This window comes from Lepisma saccharinum, chromosome 1 (genome assembly GCF_977018435.1).
Source record: "Lepisma saccharinum chromosome 1, izLepSacc3.1, whole genome shotgun sequence".
NCBI classification, from domain to species: Eukaryota; Metazoa; Arthropoda; class Insecta; order Zygentoma; family Lepismatidae; genus Lepisma; species Lepisma saccharinum.
The window spans coordinates 139,700,802-139,709,866 of record NC_139229.1 but is presented as its reverse complement, the minus strand read 5'-3'; positions in this window follow the sequence as shown (position 1 = coordinate 139,709,866).

The following is a 9,065-nucleotide window of genomic DNA, read 5'->3' as shown; positions in this document are numbered from 1 at the left end:
GGGTTGCCTAACAAAAAAAATATCACAGACTACAAAATATATACAACCAAAATGTGTTTTAAACACTTGTAAAAAAACATGTTTAAAACACATTGTTTTAAACGTTTAAAACATTTGTAAAAAAACAAGCCGTGTGTTTTAAACGTTTAAAACAAAGTGTTTTAAACACTTTTGTTTTAAACATGCCAACCCTGGGGAGACGTGTATGTGTTACAGCAGGCAAGGTCGAAGTCAAAAGAGCGTTGCAAAATGATAAGAACGGAGTGCGGTTACCCAGTAGATGTCGTTGCCAGTGGCTACAGAAGGCTCTGTTGCAGCTAGCGTGCAGATCGCGATGTATTCATGCCCTGTTGAGGAGTACGACAACATTGATGAAGGTGCAGAATGGGTCGTCCAGCAAGATTGTTGAAGCGTGAAAAAAGGGGCAGATATTGGCATATAAGGAAGATATTGCACGCCGAATTCGTCGCAGCGCCTGTGTGGTGAACGATTTCCTAAAACTTGGAGACAGGTATGGAATGAAGAAAGCACCAGGAAGGCCACGGAAATTGATGCCCCGACAGGAACGTGACGTTTTGAGGAAGCTGTCTGCTGGTGAAACATCCCTCATGGCCGTGTGCACGAACGAAGATCAAATTTTAAACTCGGATCGGGAAAGGATCACTGGAAAATTCGATTGCACGAAGACGGTTCAACACTTGACCGCGATCTAGGAACATCAAAACGAGTTTATCTTCTGATCGGCCATTCGCGACCGTTTCGGTGTCTGATCCTGGTTCACGATACTGACGCTTCGACTGCAGGCAGTTGTTTTTTAATATAACAAGAGCGGAAAGTGATACCGAGGGCATGCAAACGTTAGAGATGTTGGATATAAAGTGGGATCTATGAGTATTACCGTGCAAATTGTCCACGACTATTTTCATTATTTTTTTCTCTTTCATCCTGTGTATTCTAAAGCGATGGATTTTTATGTATGCTGGTGCAGACGTTGTCAACAGCTTGTTTCGAGTTTTCTTTTCATTCTTGAATCTGTTATTGGGTCAAATAAAGTGCACGAACATGGTGATGGACAATTTGCACGGTAATACTCATGGATCCCACTGTACAATGCTGATAATTCGAGAACTATGTAAACTAAAAACTGCCAAAATAATAATAATAATAATTTGTGGTTCTGTGGTGCAAAGTCGTAATGTTTATAAATACTGTACTTTCTATCCCAGAACACAAAACATATATAAATGTCATATATTAACGTGCAAGGTAAATTATAACACAGCAATGTTTGGTGTTGGAAATATGATTGTATAAATTTACGAAAATACATGTTACTGGCTATTTACACCAGTTTACACGACACGACAATATAAATACATAAGAATTAAGAAATGAAAAATTCAAATACTTACCACAGTACAGTAATAATAGAATAATAATAACATATCTTTATTTGATGGCCGTGTGCACGAACGAAGATCACATTTTAAACTCGGATCGGGATAGGATCACTGGAAAATTCCATTGCACGAAGACGGTTCAACACTTGATCGCGATCTAGGAACATCAAAACGAGTTTATCTTCTGAACGGCCATTCGCCACCGTTTTGGTGGCCGATCCTGGTTCACGATACTGACGCTTCGACTGCAGGCAATTGTTTTTGAATATAAAAAGAGCGGAAAGTGATATCGAGGGCGTGCAAACGCTAGAGATGTTGCATGTACAATGCTGATAATTCAAGAGTTGTGTAAAGTAAACTAAAAACTGCCATAATAATAATAATAATTTGTGGTTCTGTGGTGCAAAGTCGAAATGTTTCTAAATACTGTACTTTCTATCCCAGAACACAAAACATGTGCAAGTGCAAGGTAAATTAGAACAGAGCAATGTTACGATATTGCTACATGCTGGTGCTACACGACATGACAATATAAATATATAAGAATTATGAAATGAAAAATTCAAATACTTATCACAATACAGTAATAATAATAATAACATATCTTTATTGAGCGGGCGAGGTTCAGCGTACGCTGTTCTCTCGCGTATGCATTTCGTAAGGCATTGAAGTCCCGTAGAAGAAGGTTCCATGCTTTATCCTTATCCTTTTGTCTTGTGCCGTCAGTCCTTTTTTAGATTATTATTTCTTTACACCCTACTACATCCTTGTACTCGTCGACAAGGTTGATCAGTACATTTCTCAAATTCAGATAAGTTTGCGGCCCGAATTACTTTATTCTCCTACACGTTGATACTTTAACACATCACACTATTCGGTGGGGTTCTTGATTGTCATTTGTTTTAGCCAACCAATCAGGTATAGCCTTACAAATTAATCTCGGATCATTTGAACGGAATCTCTTGAACGTCGTTTTTCGTTGGTGCAATGCAAATCTTTAAACCACGTTCATTTAGAGTGGATCAAAATTGATCCCGCTCATCTGAACTTCGGAATAATCGGCGTTGGTGCACTCGGCCATGAGCGGGCGAGTTCAGCATCGCTGTTCTCTCAAAATCGATTGCATTTGGTATGGCATTAAAATCCCGTAGAAGAAGGTTCCATGTTTTCTCCTTCTCTTTTGTGTTGTACCGTCAGTTTCTTTTTTAATATTATTATTTTTTTACATTCCACTACATCCTTGTACATATTGACAAGGTTGATTAGTACATCTCTCAAATTCATAGAAGTTTGCAGCCCCAATTATTTTCTTCTCCTACATGTTGATACTTTAACACATCACATTACTCTATTGGGTTCTTGATTGTCATTTGTTTTAGCCAACCAATCAGGTATAGCCTTACAAATTAATCTCGGATCAGTTGAACGGAATCTCCTGAACGTCGGTTTTCGTTGGTGCAATGCAAATCTTTAAACCAAGTTCATTTATGGCCGAGTGCACCAACGCCGATTTTTTCGAAGTTCAGATGAGCGGGATCAATTTTGATCCACTCTAAATGAACTTGGTTTAAAGATTTGCATTGCACCAACGAAAAACGACGTTCAAGAGATTCCGTTCAAATGATCCGAGATTAATTTGTAAGGCTATACCTGATTGGTTGGCTAAAACAAATGACAATCAAGAACGCCACCGAATAGTGTGATGTGTTAAAGTATCAACGTGTAGGAGAATAAAGTAATTCGGGCCGCAAACTTATCTGAATTTGAGAAATGTACTGATCAACCTTGTCGACGAGTACAAGGATGTAGTAGGGTGTAAAGAAATAATAATCTTAAAAAAGAACTGACGGCATAAGACAAAAGAATAAGGAGAAAGCATGGAACCTTCTTCTACGGGACTTCAATGCCTTACGAAATGCATTCGCGAGAGAACAGCGTACGCTAAACCTCGCCCGCTCAATAAAGATATTTTATTATTATTATTACTGTATTGTGGTAAGTATTTGAATTTTTCAGTTCTTAATTCTTATATATTTATATTGTCATGTCGTGTAGCAACACCATGTAGCAATATCGTAACATTGTTCTGTTCTAATTTACCTTGCACTTGCACATGTTTTGTGCTCTGGGATAGAAAGTAAAGTACTTAGAAACATTTCGACTTTGCACCACAGAACCAAAAGTTATTATTATTATTTTGGCAGTTTTTAGATTACTTTACACAACTCTCGAATTATCAGCATTGTATATTCAACATCTATAGCGTTTGCACGCCCTCGATATCACTTTCCGCTCTTTTTATATTCAAAAACAACTGCCTGCAGACGAAGCGTCAGTATCGTGAACCAGGATCGGCCACCGAAACGGTGGCGAATGGCCGTTCAGAAGATAAACTCGTTTTGATGTTCCTAGATTGCGATCAAGTGTTGAACCGTCTTCGTGCAATGGAATTTTCCAGTGATCCTTTCCCGATCCGAGTTTAAAATTTGATCTTCGTTCGTGCACACGGCCATTAGAGTGCATTACAATTGATCTCGTTCATCTGAACTTCGAAATAATCGGCGTTGGTGCACGCGGCCATCAGACAGTTGGCTCGTGATCCTCATATTCATGTGCATCAATCAACGCTATCACGGGCTGTGAAACGCAGCAATCGTCTCTGATATCGCAAGGCCAAATGACAGCCACGACTCACAGCACAACACAAGGAGCGTCGCGTGTCCTGGGCCAACATGCACATGCCGTGGAAGGAGGAATGGCGGCGGGTAATTTTCAGTGATGAAAAGAAATTCAATTTGGATGGTCCCGATGGCTGGAAATACTATTGGCATGATCTCCCCAAAGAGGAAAAGATCTTCTCCAAGACAAAACAAGGAGGACAGTCTGTAATGGTGTGGGGTGGATTTGGTTATCATGGAAAAACGAATCTCGCCTTTCCCACAGGCTGTATGAATGCACTGATGTTTTCAGCAAGACAACGTCACTATACACACTGCTGAGTCCACTATCTTCTGGTTTCTTGACAGGAATGTGCATGTCATTCACTGGCCTGCGATTCCCCCTGACATTAACCCCATGGAAAACCTGTGTGGTCTTCTGTGCCGTTCAGTGTACGCCAATGGAACCCAGTACAACAACGTTCATGACCTGAGAAATGCTATCATTGCTGCATGGGATGCCCTTGATGCAAATCTATTGAAAACGCTGGTGGACAGCGTGTGTGATCGGGTCTTCAAAATGGTGTACTGCCATGGTTCGTGTATTGGCTATTAAAGCAAGTCTGGGATGCCGTTCTTATCATTTTGCAACAGTAAACATGGTCACTTTTATAGTTCGTTGCTGTACCTTCTCCTTGCCTGCACATGACTTCTGGTCAACACGTTTTCTCTTTCTGTACATTAGGTGAGCATTGTAATGTGTTGTGTGCCTGTACCTGTAACTTAGTAAACGTGTCACACTTACTTTTTGATTTGTTCTTATCATTTCGCAACGCACCTTACATGACCATAACACTAGAAGCAAAAATGACTACCACCTAAAACAAAACAGACTGCAGTTATATAATAATAATAATAATAATAATAATAATAATAATAATAAAAACACCACTGAATGGACATTTCCACTACTTTCTTTAAAGATCATTTTTAAAATCTACACCATCGTCAAATAACCCCTGCAATTTCCCACGTTCATGCGCGTTCGTTTTTAGGTAATCGTTCTAATTTTCGAGTCGAGCGTTGCGGGCAAAACACACCTGCGCCACGTTGTGACGTCGTCGTTCGGCTCGTGCTGTCGTCTGCACTTCGCGTTGCATGCATTTGGTGTTCGGACGTGTCTGTGTTTGCTATGAGATAATGGATTGGAAAAGATACGTAACTACTAGAACAGGAAATGGTTGTTACCACTGCTGGATTAACATTACAAAAAATATTTTTTGTTGCCTTATGCCGAAACAAGTTTCCATCTTGTGAGTTATAAGAGCAGAGAGGACCGAATTTTATATCTGGTCAGTGTTGTGGATATCACAGTGGAAAATAAAGATTTCACCATTATGCACAAATACGAGTACCAGATGCTCCAATACAGGGTGCGAAATCCTGGGGGGGGGACAGGGGGATTTCCCCTCACCAACAATCTTGGCCTGCCCCACCAAAAATATCCGGGTGGAGAGTTTTTGTTATAACAAACAAGAGATACCCAATTACTTTTAATTTCAAATATACTTTACTAAGAATAATATCGAAAACACACACAAATTAGTGTAGTTGTGAGTATTGAATGCATTCTCTCTCAAGAGATCGTTAACAAATCTACATCAATATGCACAATAAAAGTAAAACAAAGTAAAATGCAAGACAAAAATAACTATGAAATCTAATTGATTTATCATAAAGCACAAACTAAATAGAAACTTGCACATAATAAAACCAGAATTGAACTATTCCATAATTTATTAACTTCTTTAAACAGTTAGTAAAGGAATTAATTAGCTGCTTTGCAATATTTAATATGTATAAAAGTAACAAATTAGTTTCCTTTATGCAATTAATAATAGTAGTAGTAGTAATAATAATATATTTTTACTTTTAGTAACATTATAAATATGTATCGTATAATTTACACATATGTTTGTGGGGAAGGGGGTTTATAGATGAAGAACTTTCTCCCCCCACCAGTTTTCAATGATTTCGCACCCTGCTTCAATATGATATTTCTCAACGCACGAATGAAAAAAAAACAGACGTCTTATTTGTGTGCGATTTATATAGCGAGGCCACATGAATGATAAGCTACAAGAACAATGAAATTGATCTGTGAAAGCTGTGTAAAAGTGCAAGTTACTAAAAATGCTGTTCTATTTGATTACATTGTAATGCATTACCTTGGGCGTAGCCAGAAATTTTTGTACTTAGGAGGGGGTTCAGGTTTTGATAAAAGTTAAAAATAATAATAATAATGGTTATTATTGTTTTTGAAACAACAATAACTATTAGAAACTAATAAAATAAAAGTCTTTATTTCTATAATAATTTTATTACATCCTTCCTTGGGCAAGCTGTTCTATTCGGTCCATCAGATGAGCGAATATGTAGCACAATATTTATTTATTTATCTTTTTTTTTTACATTTCAAATACAGTTAGTGTACTGAAATGAAAAGTAATATATTTTGTTATTTACATTCACACGCCTTGTTCAAGGAAAAAAAAAAGTTAGGAGTAAATTTTGGTCATATAATGCGACCTTTCACATAACAAATCTAATTTTTGGAATTTTGAAAACTTGAACCACCTATTCCTTGGATTAAATAATTAAAATATGGTTCCTGTATTTTACGCTCAACTTTTTCGATCTCGCGCATTTTTTACTTTGATTATTCTGTTAGAACCATGGGCCATGGCTTTGTTAGAACCAATATTAAAATACTCACACCCCAAATTAAACAGACATTAGCTATAAAAGACTATTTGCTAAACAAAGCACTGTATAGTCTAACTGAATTTTTGGAAAATCCAGGTCTAGAAATTAACTAATGATACCTCTAGTTTTTATCATATGTAATTACACCATATTTACTCATTTTATATTTAATTACTATATACATACTTTATTTTGTACTAGTTGTAACATATATGCCCTCATGTATGGAATTCTGTTCAATAATGTGTGATAATTTTATGTAACATTTTAAGGATATATCATATTCATATTCTTAAAAATCATGTATTTTAAACTATTTGTAGACAAAACTCTCAATAATACACATGTAATCTTTGACGTTTTCCATACCTATGTATTGCAGGTTTACGGTTATTAATTGGCCGAGTCTGCTGCCACGCACGTGTCAGCAGTAAGAATATGCGTCAAATTTGCTCCTGCCACGTAATTCGTTTGCTAAGAGGATGTTACAAATCTTAAGAACAGATTAAAACGAGAGAAATGCAAGTTTATGATTAGTGAGAATGAATGTACAGGTAATTTAGAACATTTTTCTTAAGAAAGCATTTAGCGATATTATTTTAAGGCTAACACAACCTAACCTAACTACCAGAGCATTTAGGTTTATTATTAGAAGAATGCTAAGGGACCTAATCTTAAAACATTTTTGTGAAAGTAATTGCTACAACTTCACAGTATGTGTTACAGACGTAATTGCATATATAGCATGATCAAATCATGATAAAACAAAGACCGAGTCTGCTGCCACGCGCATCTTTTTTGAGGTTCCAGCAGAAAAAGAACGTGGCAGCAGACACTACCTTTTAATTTTAGGCTAAATGCCTATGTTGTTAGGTTAGGCAGGCTACCTATGTATGCACAAGGTAGCAAAATTGTTGTGTGACAAGAAAGACCCGTGCTTTAGTGTAGAAATCGGAACCTCTCAGTTTCGTGTTTCGTATCGTCCTGTAAGTTTGAGACTGGTGGAAGCTGGAAATGGAAACTAATATCTGAATACACAATGCGTGATTTTGATCATAGCGTGATTTTTTTTCCTTTTGCGATACGATACATTGGTCTGTATAACAGAATGAAGCGCAGATGCTTACTTTTGGTAACATCATTTTGTAGTTTGAAAGATAAATTGATCTGGAGAATCTATTATGACACTGCAGGTTGTTTTCTGCTATATAAACTGTTCGGGCAGCATGAAATATTTCACAGTGATTTTTTTCAGGACGAGGATAGTAATTCTATAATATTTAGTTTCTTGATATTTGGATGAATATAAATCATAACCTACTTCAATAGTGGCGGAAAAAGTGGGGCTATCACCCACAACTTTTGTCCCTGCAATAGAGGTGTGCGGGATCCCGAAAAGTCGGGACCGGGATCGGGAAAGAAAATTTCCGTCCCGATTCCGACTTCCGGAAATGACTTCCCGACTTTTTGGGATCCCAAGCAGTTTGGAAATTCCGAATGGTAATTTTAAAACGTTGTCAATTCTAGACGTTCTCTGGATTGTAAATGTCTGGAACGTATCGGAAATTGTTAGGTTTTGTAGCAGAAGTGCAAAAACAAGCACTTAAGATGGAAATTACGGGTAGAATTCGAGATTTCAAGAGCTTTCGGAAATTTCGAACACATCCCGTCCAGAAAATTTTCCGACTTTTTCGGGAAATTGAGAATTTTTCCCATCCCGAATGTCGGGATTTAAAGAATTTCCCGTCCCGACCCAAAAATTTCTGTCCCGCACATCCCTACCCTGCAGTATGGTAAACCTTATCTCCAAAGGTAAATAAACTGTCCTTGTCGCCACTGTACTCATAAAAATGAGTATTTTTTTTCTCTTTAACGACTTTAACTATAATTTACTGGGAAAAGGTTGAATTTGTTTTGTTTAAAACATGTTTAAAACATGTTTTTTTTAACTCAAGTTTAAAACTATGTTTAAAACAAAAAAACATGTTTTAAACAAAAAAAACAGTTTGTTTTGTTCTTTTTCCTGAACAGTACCACGTTTCTCATAACATGCTTTCCTCTCTCTGTCAGTTTGCATCACTTTCGTTTCCTGTTTCCTTTTCGTTCCCACGATATGTTCAAATTTCATACCGTTCTTATAATTTTGCAACGCACCTTATTTGGTAATTTTTGGTCACTTGACCAGTATTTAAAACAAATAAGATGACTTCGTATATGCATAGAGAGAAAACAGTCATTACTC